At 42.5% G+C, this 18,539-nt stretch overlaps 1 protein-coding gene across 3 annotated transcripts in view; it reads right to left on the reverse strand.

Annotated features, from left to right (window-relative positions):
• LOC140739942 (cortexin-1-like) overlaps nt 1-12,565 on the reverse strand; it is a 31,865-nt gene extending 19,300 nt beyond the window's left edge. Inside the window, exons 1-2 of one of the 3 annotated variants that reach the window (XM_073068637.1) lie at nt 11,813-12,565; nt 9,158-9,266 (exon numbers count right to left, since the gene is read on the reverse strand). The gene's annotated coding sequence lies outside the window, so the exon portion shown is untranslated. Of the gene's footprint in view, nt 1-9,157; nt 9,267-10,620; nt 10,650-11,278; nt 11,502-11,812 lie in introns of those variants that run through there. The other 2 variants (XM_073068638.1, XM_073068639.1) reach the window with 2 other exon arrangements.
• Between the last annotated feature and the right edge of the window lie 5,974 nt (nt 12,566-18,539).

Genomic DNA, 18,539 nt, shown 5'->3' on the forward strand with positions numbered 1-18,539 from the left:
ACCTTTTGCTGTCTGATGACTTCCCTCCACACAAACCTGTTCGGTGTACCACGTGACAGTGGCGAGATTTCTCCTAATTTCCACAAGTTCAGGTTTGCCAGGTGAACTATTGACTTGATGTCAAAGGCCACCCTAGAATGCAGCACAATGTTTATAGTTGGAGCAAGGCTGTGATGAACTCTGCAAGAGAGTGGTCCTGGCAAAGCCCAGACTGGGTGTCAGTCAGCTATTGGGAACAAGCAGCCGTGACGACCATCGACAGCAGGCCAGAGAATATAGATCACAGGATAAAGCAGCAGAAGTGTGACACACCTGCGACAGTGTGGCTAAGCACAGCTCCAATGCCATAATCAAGTTTGCTGATGACACCACCGTCGTGGGCAGAATCAAAGGTGATGATGAATCAGCGTACAGCAGGGATATTGAAAATTTGGCTGAGTGGTGTCATAATAACAACATCTCCCTCAATGTCAGCAAGACCAAAGAACCGATTGTAGACTTCAAAAGAGGGAAGCCAGAGGTCCACGAGCCAGTCCTCACTGGAGGATCAGAGGTGGAGAGGGTCAGCAACTTTAAATTCCTGGGTGTTACTATTTCAGAGGATCTGTCCGGAGCCCAGCACCTAAATGCAATTGTGAAGAAAGCACGGAAGTGCCTCTACTTCCTTAGTAGTCTGCGGAGATTCGGCAGGACATCGAGAACTTTGACAGACTTGTATAGATGTGTTGTGAAGAGTGTACTGGCTGGCTACATCACGGCCTGGTATGGAAACACCAATGCCCTTGAACGGAAAATCCTACAAAAGGCAGTGGATATGGCCCAGTCCATCACAGGTAAAGTCCTCCCCACCACTGAGCACATCTACATGAAACGTTGTTGCAGGAAAGCAGCACTCAGGGCGCGAGCAGCTGACGCCAAGAAGATTGATAAGCTTGTTAGGAAGGCTGATTCGATTCTGGGGGTGGAACTGGATTCCTTAGTGGTTGTGTCGGAGAGGAGGGTGCTGCATTATAGACAATCCCTCTCACCCCCTGGATAAATAGAGTAACAGACTGATGCCACTGAGGTGTACCACTGAACACCACAGGACGTCCTTTCTCTCTGTGGCTATAAGACTCTACAACTCCTCCTCCATAAGTATATGGCTTCATTGCACGTCTGTATTTTGCACTATTACTTTTTAATGCACATTTTGCATTTTGTTTCATACCTCAATGCTTACATTTTGCATTTTAAAGTATATATTTCTTACTGAACAACCTTGCAACAATTTCCTTTGGGCTAAATAAAGTTTTATCTTATCCTATCTTCATCATCAGAGGTCCCCACCACCCAGCTCATACCCTCTTCTTGTGACTGCTATCAGGAGGAAGGTACAAGACCTCCAGGACTCGCACCACAACGAACAAGAACGGTTACTACCCCTCAACCACCAAGCTCTTGAATAAAAGGGGATAACTACACTCACTTGCCCCCATTGTTGAGATGTTCCCACAACCAATAATCGTACTTCAAGTATTTTTTTAATCTCATTATCTCGTGTTCTTGCTATTTATTGCTACTTATTTATTTTTACATCTGCACAGTTTGTTGTCTTCTGCACTGTGGTTGATCTTTCATTGATCCTGTTATCATTACTACTCTTTATATTTGCTGAGTAAACCCACAGTAAAATGAATCTCCGGGTTGTATATGGCCATATATTTGTACTTTGATAATAAAATTTACTTTGAACTTTGAACTAAGCTTACTCTGCCGATCAATACAATCGCTGTTGATCTAGGCTTCAGCATCATGAGCTACAGTAACTCATCACTATAATCTTTGACTGCTCTTAAGGCTAAAACAAAATCTGTAACTGACTTGAATTTATTTAGCTCCCACAGCCTTCTGGGACAGAGAATTCCACCCTGAGAGAAGGAATTTGTATTATAGATGCATAACCCTTTGAAAGGCTGGCACTGGATAAACTGTACGTGTTTTGCCTGTGAACAAGACGTGAGTAAAGTTAGACATCTTTTAACTGCACCATTGTGTTCTTATGAGCTTTCTCCTCTTCAGCCAGTCTTCCCACAGTGCTGTGCTGTGCTACTGATCTCAGTCAACATCTTCCTTGTCTTTCTCACTCTTCCTTCTGGCCAGATGCTGCTACAGGACCAGGGACATCATAGCCACATTGCTGGCAGATTCCCGTTCTGAATTTTACCAGCTAGACATCTAGAAGTTGAATAGATTTTAAGGAATCAAGGATTAGGGTAGGAAGTTGACCTCGAGATCGAAGATCAGCAATGACCATACAGAATGCTGGCTTAGCCCTGAGGTGCCAATCTTTTGTTCTTAATTCCTTTCGACTTAGTTTCCCCCATTCACACTGGCAGCAGGGGTACTGGGCATAGGGTAAGTGCTGCCATTTGGCAATATTCATACAGCTTTCCAAGGCCTGGCATGGTTGATGGGCACCTGGGGAAGAGAACACTTTAATTCCATTACAGATGTGAGAAGTAACTGAATCATCACAGAAATAAAACGGAATGTTGAGAAAAGGGTCCAAACTCACAATCCAGCCACGGGGTTTCATCATTGGGAAGAGGTCAAGGGATGCATGTCTGTCCTTCAGCTGTTTGCCAAGAACCACACCAAGCTGTCAAATGCATTATCATGGTGTGGTGATGCTGCGTAACTGAGACACTGATGTCAAGAGAAGAATACTGCTTCAGCAATCACACCAAAGCTCCGCAGACTGCGTGCCTGTGTCATACACTATTGATGGAGCCTTAAGCTCACAGAGTGACTAGAGTTGGGGTTCTGACGACAAAATTGCTGGTAAGGGAAGTGCGCATTCATCTCCTCATTGCAGTTAACAGAATGGGCGTGGGATTTCCGGCAAACCTGAACAAAAATGTTTCTGTCTCAGGAACTTATAATGTCTTTTTTCATATAAAGCAATTTATGCAAATGCAGGATCTGCACAGCAGGTGTATCTGTAACTAAAAAAAAGATATTACAAATTCAGGCAGCAAGTTTTCATCATTATCTGTTTACTCAGCACAGCATCAACACAAGATGAGAATAAAAGTACACTGCAGATATTGGAAATCTGAAATAGAAACTAAAGAAAATGTCGAGAACACTCAGCAGGTCAGGCAGCAAATGCAGAAAGACAAACAATTAACATTTCCGGTCTGAGATACTTCATTAGAACTAGGAAAGAGATGAAGAAAGTTGGTTTTCAGTAGCTGGTGGGGCTAGGGTGTGGCTGGAACAACTAACTTGTGTTTTCTCTTTCCCAGTTCTGACGAAGGGTCACAAACTGGAAATATTGACCCGTTGTAAATTGGGAGACCGATTCGTCGTGCACCTCTGCTCCATCCGCCAAAAGCAGAAGTACCCGGTTGGCCAACATTTTAATTCCCATTCCCATTCCGACATGTCAGTCCAGAGCTTCCTCGTGTGCCACAATGAGGTCCCAGTCAGAGGGGAGAAGCAACACCTTATACTCTGTCTGGGTCTTCTCCAACCTGATAGCATGAATATCGATTTTTCCTTCCAGTAAAGAAGATTTTCTCTCCCTTTCCCCTCTTCTTCTATTTCCCACTCTGGCCCTTTACTTCTTCTCACCTGCCTATCACCTCCCCCTAGTTTCCCTTTTCCATTCCTTTCTCCTATGGTCTACTCTCCTCTCCTATCAGATTCCTTCATCTCCAGCCCTTTACCTTTCCCACAAACCTGGCTTCTCCTATCACCTTCCACCTCTCCTTCCTCCCCTCCCTGCACCTTTTTATTCTGGCATCTTCCGCTTTCCCTTGCAGTCCTGAAGAACAGTCTCAGCCCCAAATGTCAACTGTTCATTCATTTCCATGGATGCTGCTTAACCTGCTGTGTTCCTCCAGCATTTTGTGCATGCCGCTTTGGATTTCCAGCATCTGTAGAATTTCCAGTGACTCTGTTCCTCCTGTACAGATGCAGCTTGACACGCTGAGTGTTTACTGTACTGCGTTTTGTTTTCAAACCAGTGGCAACACCTACACCTGTACCAAAACCAGCACCAAGACAATGGCATTCACACATTCAGCAACACTTGAAAAATTACCTGTACCAATCTCAATACCAGCACCCACAGAAACACCAACACCAACTCCAATGTCAACACATACCAACACCAGATCAAGCTTTACCAATATTAACACTTGCACTAGTGCCAGCACCTTCACCAGAACCAATACCTCTACCAGCCACATACCTTCACAAGCACTAACACCTTCATCAGTAACACCTTCACCAACTCCTTCACCAGCAACACCAATGCCAACTCCTTCACCAGCAACACCACTACCAACACCTTCACCAGTGCCAGCACCATCACCAAGTGAGCAGTCAGTGAGCTGCTGAATAGAATATAATGGGGAACAATATGTGATTATTTTCTGAGAAAGAACAAATGAAAGAGAAGATTATTATTTAAACCAAGTACAAAATGTTATGATACAAAAGGATTTGGAAGTCTAGGTACATGAAATACAGAATGTTAGCATGCAGATTCAGCAAGTAACTAGGGAGGCTAATGAAATCATTGCCAGTACCAGCAAAGATACCAGCTTCTGCACCAACAAAAGCCCCAACACAAATGGGCAGCAGTGCCAACACTAACACCAAATGCATTCACATCAACACCAGCACCAAACACAATACCAACAATATCACCAACATCAGAAGTGGCACAGTTAGTCACAAAAAAACAACATATGCTGCTACACATTCACAAGGAATCCTGTAAATGCCAGCTGTCCTGAGTCCCAGGTCATCTTTGACCCACATAAACTATGACTTGTGCTTCCTTATGGCTTTGTGAATGGTGTTGTTGAGATACAAGTCAGTGTGAGTGGGCTTCCGATGGACACCATGCACAAGGCTACCATCCCATTTCCGTAGTATGTCCAGGAACGGGAGGCACCCATTCATCTTCTGGGTCCTTTTTCACCTTCTATCACTTGAGAATTTTTTTCAGTGAACACCTGGGCATTTTTCCACATTGCTGGGTGGATGCCAGTGTAATAATTGCACTGAAAAAGCTCATTTAGAGACACAGTAAATTCTGGAACATGGGCTCTCTTGTTGCCTTGCTTCATGCACAGCTTTCATCGACTGTTTTGATATCACATGGACTGAACTGTCCAAAGGTTGCGTGATGGTGAAGTTCTCAGGAAGAACCCGAGGTGCTGCATCTGCTTCGGACTTCTGACTAAACATAGTTGGGAACGTTCAGGACTCACGTGCTGGGCACACCCACCTTTGAGGAGGGGAATGCTCTTGGAATCCGTTTCATTCTCCTTCACGACAAGATGCGGCAGGACTGCAGAGCTTTGCCCTGATGTGTTAGTTGTGTTACTTAGCTCTGACTAATACATGCTGTTTAGCATGATGTAATCCTGTAGTCCAACAACGTATGCTGGGTATGGCTGGCAAGTCCTTAGGCACTCCTCGTTGAACCAGGTTGGTTCCCTAGCTTGACAGAAATGATACAATGATCTATATGCCTGACCATGACCTGACAGTTTGCACTGGTGTACATTTCTGCTGACGTCCTACAGTATCTCTGTTGCAAGCTGCCAGAGTTCTTTTGCACATTGGTTGTATGTCAGTCTTTACTTAGGCATAGTTTTCATAAATTCCATTGCATTCTTTATTTTCCGGTAAATGCCTGCAAGCAAATGAATCTCAAAGTAGCCTATAGTAACATATAGGTACATTGATTACAAATTTACTTTGACTTTGACCTTGACGCCTAGCTGGTGGTGACATACTGCATAATGGAGCGTGTGTTAGGTGTGAACTCGGGACTTTGTTCTCCACAAGAACTGTGTGATGATCACTTCTATAAATGCTTTCATGCGATGATCTTGCCTGAGACTCGAACGCCCAGTGATATCCTTGAACACTGCTCAGGGAGTTCCCATCAAGGATGAAATTGAATGGGAACTAGACTGTGATCAAATCCCAGGAAAAGAGCTTCAAGAATACAAGTCGTTTGAAAATGAGGAGTTGCTGAAATGAGAATTAAGAAAATAGAGGAGGGAGAACGCCTTAGTTTGGAATGCAGAATAGAGCTTTGCAGAGCGGTGGCCCAGAACAATATGTGGAAGGTCTGGCTCAGGGTGGAGTTTGTGTTAAGTTTGGTGAGCTTAGTTGACAATTATCCTCAACATCTTGGCTGAGCAAGATGTCCAGCTGCTGGTCACTCCCTGCAGAAAGTATATGTGAGTGAGGTGATATGCAGTCATGTTCAGTGTGGTGTCTCTGTGAGCTAGATGGAGAGCAATGGAGAGATGGAGGGCTCGTATTGAAAGTATTCACGCCCACTGGAGTGAATCCCAAGGGTCTGCCTAAAAAGAAGGCGCCTTTGAAGTTAAATATTCTTCCGTGCCTCATGCAGAAAGTCAAATGCTGAGGGCAGCGTAGCAGATAGCGCAATTGCTTTACAGAGCCTGCTTGATTCCCGCCACTATCTGTAAGGAGCTTATACGTTCTCCCCGTGACGGTGTGGGTTTCCTCCTGGCGCTCCGGTTTCCTCCCACTTTCCAAAGACATACAGTTAGGTTTAGTGAGTTGTGGGCATGCTATGTTTGCTGCCAGAAGTCTAGTGATCCTTGCGGGCTGCCCAACACAATCCCTGCTGATTTGATTTCACCTAATTGACACATTTCACTATATGTTTTGATGTTTCAATGTACATGTGATAAACAAAGTTAACCTTTAAAAAAAGCATTTTTAAAAAGCCACAAAGTCATTTGGAGGCTAGAATAATTATTTTCAGACCAATGCATTTAAATTCATAAATTATTGTGAAGGCCAGCATTAAAAGGAGCTAGCTATGAGGACAGCGCAACTCAAATGGCTGCAATTATTTCAGTTTGGGAAGTGGGCCTGTCCCAGTGTGGGCTAAGTAGAGAATACTTCATTTTCAGCTTTAAAATAGGTTTGGTTTTGTTTTCCAATGGACGGATTTCAGTTGTATGTATATAAACTGAAGGCAAGTTGATAAATAAATCAATCAAAGGACCCTCTGGAAAATCCTGGCAGTTCTGGACAATGGTCCTCACCCTCTGCATGCCACCTTGGCTGAACAGAGGAGCACGTTCAGTAATAGACTAAGACAACTGCGCTGCTCCAAAGAACACTGTATGAGGTTATTCCTACCCTTGGCTGTCAGACTCTTTAATGAGTCAACCTATTGCCAGGAAGTGATCTTGTAATCTTTGACTTGTAAATCTTGTACACCTTATTTTTAAGGTAACTTGTTTTTATTCTTTCTTACTTCTCTTCTAATATTTGTATATCTGTGCACTTGTAATGCTACCGTGACACCGTGATTTCCTTTGGAATCAATGAAGTATCTATCTGTCTAAATAAATGACCATACAATTTTCATCCAGTTCCTTTGATGCTGACCACCTCTTAAGTTTTATTACTGTAAGCTCCTCAAATACTTTGCCACATTCACAAGTGGAATTCCAATTTGCCTTCTTGAAACCAAATTTTTAATTTGCCTTTAATGGCCCCATCTCCTTGGGATGATCCCCTACTGGCCACTGAACCTAGAAAACACGAGCCCAGTGCTCCTTCACTCCATTTTAAAATATTTTCATTTATAGAGCCTTAGAGTAATTCAGCACTCAAACAGGTTCTCTGGCTGAGCGTAACCATGGCAACCCTCACACGCCCATTTTCACTGATCCTACGCTAATCACACTTTGTTTTCCACACGCTCCCATCTGCCTCTAGATTCACACCTGAATACTAGGGCTAATTTACAGAGGCTACAAGTCCACCGATTTGTATTCCTTCTGGGATTTAAGAGGAATCTGGAGTTCTAAGGACAATCTACACGGCCACAGGGAGAATATGCAAACTCCACACACACATACGGACAGTATTGGAGGATCGAACGCAGGTTACTTGGGCACTGGAGCTATGAGGCAGCAGCTTAACAGCTACATCACTATGCAGCCCCTATTGTATTTGTTTTCCTCTTAATCCTCTGAAAACTGCTGAACTCCTCAATTTGGAGTGAGCAGTAAATTTCATTAACCTTCTTCTAATCCCGAAGTCATCACCATTTATACATATGAAAACAAATTGTACTTATAAAGCATCATTACCATAGCAGAACTGCCCATTTCTAAAGAGTTTCATCGATCAGAATTTGACATCAAGCCACAGAAGGTGACATCAGAAGTGGTAACCAAAGCTTTATCAATTCGGAAGGAGAAGTAAAGGAGCTGAAAAGTTCAGGGAAAATTGCAGAGAGTCAGGGCCACTGAAAATACAGCAAAACTGATGGAGCAATTAAAATCTGCAATGCACAAGGTGCCAAATTTGGAGGAGCAAGGATATCTCAAAGGCCTGTCAGGTTGGAGGACGCTACAGTAGATAAAGAAGAGCTTCTGCAGAATCTCTTGTGTCTCCAATTACAGCTACTTTTGCACACTATTTGTCATTTCATTCCACCATATCACAATTGTACCTGTCACTTGCTGGCCCGTCAATGCCTCCTCAGTTTATTTTAAAATAAAATTTATGACAAAGTTTCACCCATATTTGGAATTAGCAGTCAATTTCAACACTGTTCCCTCATATCTTAACTCAGTGAGCCAAAATCAAAGTGTCGAAGGTCCCCACGCATGTGACTTTTCATAACTTTCCAATTACTTTTTCATCTTAACCTCTGCGTTCTGCATTCCAAACATTTCTCTATTAATATGGTCATCTACCTTGCACCTGGAAGTTTTATGTGTGCACTCCAGCTCTCTAGAGTCAACAGCTGGCTTCGGAACAAGAGCACTCGTTCGAAACCCTCATCTGCCGAATGAAGTTGTGCCGTGTTTCCCATTAAAATCAGACTGGTCTTTTAGACTGTATAATGACTTTGCTTTGCCAACTGCAAGGCAGCTTTGGTGAAGTGCCAACCCTCTCACCAAATACTGCATAATTGGAGACAAGAGGCTACTAGCAAAACAAAAAGAAAATCTACATGCTCTCCAAAACAGAAAGTGCTAGATTTTGTTTGGAACAGCAGCGTATGCACGTCACTCACTTGTAATTGGTTGCAAATCTACCCACTTATCTCGCGTTTCAGTCTGTACAAGATCTGGGTACTTGCCTGCGGAGTGTAGGTACCACCACAACTTGCTGAAATAGACCGCACGCTGCCCAGCTCCCAGGGCTTCTGGATGCAACAGCACAGGCAGGACTTGAGAGGACGATGAAGCCTTGTGGAAGATGGTATAAATAACAAAGTTATTAACATGAGTTCAAAACTGGTCTAATCCTACAAAGCACTTAATTGATTCTAACACTGATAAAGGATTTGAAAACATATTGCAATATTCATTCAATGCTGCCTAATTGATAGAAAAATTTTGTATTACACTATATCTGTAATTACAAGCAGAGTTAGCACCATGGTAAATACATTCTTCTCCACCTATCTCAACTGACATTAGAGTTAACAATCCCATGCATCAAACCTGGAGATTAAATCACTGCTCAATGTGTTGATGCAACAGATGGCATTTGAAGGCTGGCTTTTGTAATTGGTTTTATTGGACCAAGCCATTTATTTAAGCGTCACTGTCCACTCCCACTGCAATGGAAGTCCAGGATCTTCAATCACTCCAAGATGTTTAAATCTCAGAGTACCGAGTAGAAGGATAACCTCAGCCAGCAGTCACAGGTACAGTATGTGCTGTGCTGATCTCAGCAGACCTGCCAGCTTTAAAATGATATTAAATATCGGCACTTTTCCCATATGACGAATAAGCTCTACAAATACCATCTGAAGTCAAAAGAGGGGGAGCGAATCATTTTGCTAAGTATTAATAATGTAAGGGACACCATGATATTCTGGCCCACAAGCCAAGTATCTTTCAGATTCAGTTTGTCAACATTCCATATTTTTAAGAAGCCCAAAATGCTATTACCCAACATTTTTACTGATTTAAAAAAAGGAAATGTGGCAAACACTCAGCAGGCTCGGCAACATCTCTGGAAAGAGAAACAGAGTTAACATTTCAGATCTGAGAGAGTTTCTCATTCCACAGAAGATCTTCCAGCTCTGAATAATTTTATTCCAGATTTCCCCGCATCTGCGAGTTTGCTTTCATTTGTATTTTTGTACTTTTTAGGTTAATTATTATAATTATTTCTTGCCGTGCTGCATCCATTCCTCTATGTGAATCTGAACAGTAAATATATTCAAGGTATTTGGCCATGAAGAGCCACCACTTTTTCTCAGTTGAGCTCCACAGGAACACACTGGTGGGTAGCAATCAGAAGCAAGAGTCCTTCCATCAAGTCATTCCCAAGTGCTCTGCTAGGAACTAGCTAACTCAATATATTCTGGGGGTACCATCAAAGGGTACCTCTGACAAAGCTGTCATTCGACAGGTTTGAGTTTGGAAAATCAGTGAGTTAGACCCAAGCTCCCTGACTTTTCATGTACAAAAGCCCATCATGATGCTCCACACCTCACCCCACTTGCTTATATCAACCAAGTTCAAATTCAAGCTGTAATAGCGAGGTCAAGGGTTAAACAACACCATTCCAATCGGACCATCCACTTACGGAGATAAGAAACAACGACTCCTGTGTTATAGCAACACATCACGGCAACCAAATGGCTTCTCGATGTGGGAGGAAATATGCCTACAAAAATACCAAAGACACCTAAATTTGTAGATAATTACTCCCACCCTCTGACCAGCCTCGCTGGCCCACATTGTCTGCCACTTTCTTTAGACATCGGCTGCTTATCGATAAAGAGGTTAATTCCAGTTGTAAAGGCAGATTCAATGCGATGAGTAAATGGGTTCTAGCTAACAACACAGGACTTTGTTTCAGATTTAAAATGAGCACGAAACAGCCAGAAGGTTAGTACCCGTTGACTGCAAATCAACCCACCTGAGATTTTGAGCCAAGCGGATACTGCCTGAGTTCCTGGTCACAAAGCAAGCACACATTCCGTTCACAGAACTATTTTTAATCAGCAAACATCATTCTGATGCCACTTATTTTCCCGGATTCACTCCGAACGATATTGGGGTTAAATTTCCCCCACACTTTTCACGTAAACACATTTCAGAAAATTAGAAGATTTTACCCCCAAATTAAAATTATAAAAACCTATGAGCTGGAAGTATCCAGATTGAAGCTTTCTACACTTAAAGCCGATGAAGAAAGATAATATGATAAAGGACCGGGGAGTATTATTCCCTAAACCCACCTGGTTTTAACGCAGCCGTTATTTCTTCAGTGGCAGTGAGCAGAGCCTTGCCCAGTCTGTACTGTGGCACTCAGTATGGGCAAAAAGGTTTGATAAATTCAGGCGTAGTGTTCAGAAAAACACACACACACACCAGATACACGACACTGATGAGAAAGCAGTAATCCTGGGCATCAGACCACAATGATCACCCACTCAGACTTCAGACTGACCACTTATGATGCCAATTACACTCCTGAGTGACATTCACCATTCTACCCCCAGCACCCACTGGTCTATTAGTTCAATAACTGTATTCACTCAGCTACCAGCCCCAGCAAAGATCTGGCAGTTCCCTGGTAGGGAAGCGGGTTACTATTAGCAAACCTACTCAGTTCCCATCTGAACCCAACCCCACAGTGATTTTGTACAAAGGCTAGGTGATTGGAGACTGTCACCGTTCTCGCAGAGGTTTAAAGTATAAGGTAACGTGGATTGTTTGTTCCTGAACTAGAAAATAATCCGCATAAAGGAAGTTAGATATGAAAATCTCACCTTAATCGTCTTTATACTTCGCCACTAAGTTTGATGAGAAGAGAAATCCAGGAATCACCAGATGGTAACAGTGTGAAGACAGGACACCGCCTACCAACAGCCTGAGCGAATACAGCTCCAGTCAGTTCTAGATACATTTTTTTTTAAAAACAGGCGATTACATCCACACTCCAGTCCCGCCGGATCCCGAGGCTGTTGGTTTTAACCCGGTCATTGCATGGGATTCCGGCAGCTTGTTCCTGGTAGTTCCATGCTGGGAACTGTTGATTCCCGCGGCTCCGGCTCCGTGCTTTTACACACGGAGATCCGCAAAGCGTTGGCAGCTCCGGCAGCCGGAGCGGCAGCGCCCGCACATCCGAGCGAACTCTACAGGTTCTGTGTCCGGCGCCGCTTCCACTCACGGTCCGCCTGCGCCGGCCTCTTTGTGCCTTTCACTCCACGTCCCGGTTCCGCTCTATCCGAACCAAATTGGACCGCCGTGCCGGGAAAGCGGGCGAACCATGACAACCAAAGAGAGATGGCTGGCGAGCCTACCAACATGTCAGTTTTTGCATCACAATGTCTCGATGCTGTGGAACGAAGAACGGAAAATACACTTGCACCCCGGTTACATATTCACACAACGGATTGCTAAGAACAGTGAAGTTATTTATCGGGAAAAAATAGCGTTCAAAGGATTAATTGTGAATTGTTTATTACTCATTGAATGATGTCAGTTTCTTTACGCCACAGTTAGATAAAGTGCTAAAATGCATTGAAAGTCATTGATCATTAAGCAATTATCTAGCCAGCAAACACTATCCACAATCGGTTAGTTATTCTCGCGTTAAAATAGTCAGCAGGTCAATCAGCAGCCGTGGAGGGGAAGTAATGTTCAGACTTCAATATCCATAATGTTTCATCAAGTCAAGTTTACTGTCATTTAGCTATGTACGTGTATATAATGTATATAACCATATAGAAAATGGATATAGAAACGAGTCAACGTTTCTCGGAACCAGAACGTAAAACACAGTAGTGTTCATAGCACACGGTAACTTATGAAGGTAAGAATAAAATCTACAGATGAACCGCACATAAATAACAAATTGGACCGCATAAATTAAACACTGTAAGGTACGGAACAGGTTAACCAGTGACACTTCGAATGTGATGCGGCAGGGAGTTCAGAAGCCTGATGGCCTGAGCAAAGAAACTGCTCCCCACCCTGACCGCTCTTGTCCTTATGCATCCAAGTCTCCAGCCGGATGGCAAAGAGTCAAAGAGCTTGCTCGATGGATGGGTGGGATGTTAAGCTTTTCTCTGATGTTTTGGAGAAATGTGTGAACGACATTCATGGATGGAAACCAAGTACAATCTCAAGTTTTTGCCTTGAGATTTCATCAGATTTGACCTGCACACTAACAGGGGTGGATATTTAGCATTTACCGCGTGGTAATACTGCCACGTCATACCACCAGCCATTACATCACCCAGCTGCCCACAGGTCCCTATATCGGTGGCAGGACTTCCCAGCAGCTCTTCAGATTTTCACCAGATTTGGGAGGTGGAGGCATGGGATGAAGTATCATACTGTGTCTTACCTTCCTGCACCTCAAAGAAACTGAAGAATTGATCAGCTTCTCCAGCCACTCAAGTGAATCATGTTTGATCAATACCATTTCCTCAACATTGATAGATAAATAGATAGATAGATAGATAGATAGATAGATAGATAGATAGATAGATAGATAGATAGATAGATAGATAGATAGATAGATAGATAGATAGATAGATAGATAGATAGATAGATAGATAGATAGATACTTTATTCATCCCCATGGGGAAATTCAACTTTTTTCCAATGTCCCATACACTTGTTGTAGCAAAACTAATTACATACAATACTTAACTCAGTAAAAAATATGATATGCATCTAAATCACTATCTCAAAAAGCATTAATAATAGCTTTTAAAAAGTTCTTAAGTCCTGGCGGTAGAATTGTAAAGCCTAATGGCATTGGGGAGTATTGACCTCTTCATCCTGTCTGAGGAGCATTGCATCGATAGTAACCTGTCGCTGAAACTGCTTCTCTGTCTCTGGATGGTGCTATGTAGAGGATGTTCAGAGTTATCCATAATTGACTGTAGCCTACTCAGCACCCTTCGCTCAGCTACCGATGTTAAACTCTCCAGTACTTTGCCCACGACAGAGCCCGCCTTCCTTACCAGCTTATTAAGACGTGAGGCGTCCCTCTTCTTAATGCTTCCTCCCCAACACGCCTTCCTGCACAAGGCATCTGTGTTGGCAGTCCAGTCTAGCTTCTCGTCTAACTGTACTCCCAGATACTTGTAGGTCTTAACCTGCTCCACACATTGTCCATTAATGATCACTGGCTCCATATGAGGCCTAGATCTCCTAAAGTCCACCACCATCTCCTTGGTCTTGGCTTGAGACGCAGGTAGTTTGAGTTGCACCATATCACAAAGTCCTGTATCAGTTTCCTATATTCCTCCTCCTGTCCATTCCTGACACACCCCACTATGGCCGTGTCATCAGCGAACTTCTGCACATGGCAGGACTCCGAGTTATATTGGAAGTCTGATGTGTACAGGGTGAACAGGACCGGAGAGAGTACGGTTCCCTGCGGCGCCCCTGTGCTGCTGACCACCGTGTCAGACCTACAGTCTCCCAACCGCACATACTGAGGTCTATCTGTCAAGTAGTCCACTATCCAATCCACCATGTGAGAGTCTACTCCCATCTCCGTTAGTTTGTGCCTTAAGATCTTGGGCTGGATGGTGTTAAAGGCACTAGAGAAGTCAAGGAATGTAATCCTCACAGCACAACTGACCCTGCTGTAGATTCCTTGATGCTACTGATGAGCTTAATAATAATTTGTGTGCCCAGAATACTGCTCCACCCCTTCCATAGATCAATGATGTTTTGTGTTGAAATGCTGCACTGGGTCCCTTTTACTTTTCCGGATTCCAGCATCCGTAGTCCCCAGTGTATCCATGGTGATTGCCAAAGCCCACGTTCTTCTATGCAGAGTCTGGCATTTTTCCCAGTGCTGTTCTTGCTTGAGAAACAGTTGACATCTCGTCTTAAGCATTGTGGCACATTGGGGAAATGGGGCTCATAATGTTGCAGTAGATCAACAGAAATGCACACATTTCTGTAGCAGCTTTCAAGTACCTATCAATACTTTACAAAATTTTTAGAGACCAGGAAGAACTTTTGAAGCGTAGTCACAATTACCTTCTCTTTTTCAACAGCAGCCCCTTTGCATCAAAGGCATCTTGTTTCCAAATCTGTGTTTCCAGAGTCTGGTGTTGGGAATGCAAGCAATGTGATTTGCCCATCAGAGTTGAATGAGCCTCAGAGCTAAGGATATTCGTCTGGGAGAGGATACTGATCATAGTTTATGTATCCTGCCTGTGAATTTGAAGGATGTTGTCAAGGTAGCATCAATGGTATCTCACCAATGTTTGAGATGCCTTCCGTAGGTAGTCAATGTCTCAGAAGTGCATAGGGCGGAGGAGATCGCTGTTACTCAGTAGACCACAAGCTTTATCCTGCATTTGAGATCTTCAAACCTCCTTTTTCCACAGACTCTGCATGTGCATTAGAGGTTATAGTGGATTTTGACATCAATCCCTGCCTTGACTGAGAAGCGGCCCTTCAGTCCGGTCCATGTTCTCCAGGGTCTACTCATGGATTTTTATTGGATGGAGTTGTATATAGGAGGCAGCTTGGGAGAAGACCTCTGTTTTGTGGATGTCCAATGAGGCTCATCAAATGAACAGTATCTTGGATCTCCACCATTAATGTGGTCTTATGCAAGTGTATTCTGCATTCTGAAGTTCAAGTATTAAGATTGGGTGACCTTGATTCTGGAGTGGAGGCAACATTGTAATAAGCCACTGTGGTCATGCAGGAAAATCAGCAGCCAATTGGGATATAGCAAGTGTCCATGCACAGTAAGTTAATAATAGCTAAGTGATTGATTTTGGTGCTACTGACAAAAGGATAAATATTGGCCATGATACCTACACTTCAAGGTGCCACGTTATCAGAGAGAGCAAACAAGGTGGCAGTTAGTTGGAAGAAACATTTCAAACAGTACAACATTCCCACAGCACCACATTGGAGTGTAACCTAGGTTAAATACAAGTGGATCAGCCCAGGTAGATATGCAATCAGTCATTTTTGAATCCAACTGTCATCCTGTTCTCTTAATCCTAAATTATAAATGTAAGGTCTGTACTTGCTTGAAAAATACAACATTCTTGACCCAAATCAATAGAGAAATATTGAATTATAGGCCAGACTTATTGTAAGGTACTCCTCAGATCACAATCTTTTGGACTGATTGAATATTACACAATGCAAGGCGGCATGAATGCACATTATTAAAAATAAGTCAATATCAGACAACAGATCTTGACAATATTATATGAACTGTGACGCTCAAAGTGACATATAACAGTATAAATAGAAGCAGTATTCAATTTCTGCAGGGATTTCTTGCTCTCCGACTTTAACTTTCACACAATATTAGCACAAACCCTCTGGAAACGGGATGCTTGACAGGAACAAAAATAAGCTTTAGTTGTGCAGAAACTTCAAAAATGGTAAAATGTTGCGAAGTGCTTCACAGGAACATTTTCAATCAACTACTGCCAAACTTTTATCAGTTTAGGTAACCAAAACAAGATGAATAGTGCAAGGTGTGTAGGAGACATTGGAATGTTATAGGGTTAAAAAGATAAATTTGGCTAGATAACATTAGTTGGAGAGTTAAATAAATGTTTACCACAAAAAGAAGCCATTTGTCCTGTTAATGATGCTTTCAATGGTTAATCTTGTGGATCCCGCTGCCCCTGTTCTTTTCACATCTCCCTATGTTACTTTTAACCATCATGTAATTATGCAGTTCTTCAGAGAAGTCTACCATTGAATCAATAGCTCCCAGCCAATTAAGCAGTGCCCTTGGAGTCCTAACTGCTTCTTGCATAAGGAGGTTTTCCTCATGTCATTCTGCTTCTGTTTTCAGTCATCTTCAGCCTTTGTCCTCTGATTATTCAAATCATCAGCCACTGGAAGAAGCTTCTTTTTATTTTACTCCAGCTAAGCCCTTCACAATTGTGAAAGGTACTACAAAACCTCGTCTTATCATTTACCACTTTATAACCTTAACTCCAGCTGCTGTAACCTGTCCACATTATCATAATCCTGTACTCTTAGAGCCAGTCTAGTTGACCTTTTCTGAACCCTCTCCAATTCCTAGTCATCTATTTCTGCACTTCATTGATGCATTGTAAGAAATGTGTTTTGCCATGTACCTGAGGGTTGTGATAAGATGGCGCATTTTATAATACCTGAAATATATAGACAGCATATAATTTTTGAGGTGGGTGACTGATACTTAGGAATGGTTGCAGATATTAGCTTATTTTGAACAATTTCACTGTTCTGTGTGTTTTTCATACATTGCATGAGATCTTTATCTTTGAGCTGAATGACTGGTGGATTGTATGATTGGCAGAGGATTCAGATCTGTGTTCCTGGATTAATCTACCAAACATGCCACACAAATCAGCAACAGGGTGCACATGGTTGATGGAGGCCCAGCAACACATCTCTCCTCATCCAAAGAAAATCCTCCACCCTCCCTGTCAGGATGTCCAACTCTTTCATCATTTAGCTAGTGGGGGGTTTACCTGGTTTTGCCTGTTCTACCTACTTCCTCTTTCTTGCAAGCTTTCGTTTAGTGGATTGAATGAGCACCCAGCAGATAAGATAGTCATATATCCTCCTCCAATATATCTCAGTACTTCACCAGGGATTGAATAAGCATCATTCACAAATAAGGACACCCCTTTCTAATCAGATGTGCACTAGTCACCTCAGTACATTCCATCTCCATTTCTCCAATAGATCAATAGTATTAAAACACAAAAATACAAAAATACAACTGCAGATGCTGTGGATCAAAGAATACGTACACAATGCTGGAAGAACTCAGCAGGTCAGGCAGCATCCGTGAGAAAAGAGTAGCCAACGTTTCGGGCCGAGACCCTTCATCAGGAATATGATATATATGAATATGATCAATAGTATTAGATTACTAATTAACACTAAAATTGACTTTTTATCTAATTGTGCTTTTTCTTGTAAAAAATTGTACATAAGCAATGTTTATGTTTTTCTTGTGAATACTGCGTATACGATGCTAGGTGCCGCAACTATCTACTTGTGCTTATGACAATAAACTCGACTAAAGTTTGATTTGAAAGAAGTCACCTATCTTTGAAGCAGTGTCAAATTACCTGCTCTGGCTGCTATATTTTTCATTTAGTAGACACTATTCAGAGTCTTATTCATCAAGAATACCTTCCCTCTTAACAAAGGTTGACATTTATATGAAAGCACAAGCCGTCTGATATCTGAAACATTCCAAGCAGACCCAAACCTTATCTATTTGGGTTTAGTTATCATTTTGAATGCAAGTACAATTCCTGAATTTAAAGCAACAGGTTCCTCAAATACTCTTTGCTGGATGGGGAATTGAGAACAAAGAACCATTCTGACATTGAGCTGTGATGCAGTAATCACTCCGGGTGTAAAAGACATTTGGAGTGTTAATTCACTGGGAAGTCAACATCACAGCTGTGTCTGAAGTATTCCTACAAATATGCTCCAAAGAGTAAATTTGAATTATTTCATGTTAAGACCATAAGA

This window comes from Hemitrygon akajei, chromosome 16 (assembly GCF_048418815.1).
Source record: "Hemitrygon akajei chromosome 16, sHemAka1.3, whole genome shotgun sequence".
Lineage (NCBI taxonomy): Eukaryota > Metazoa > Chordata > Chondrichthyes > Myliobatiformes > Dasyatidae > Hemitrygon > Hemitrygon akajei.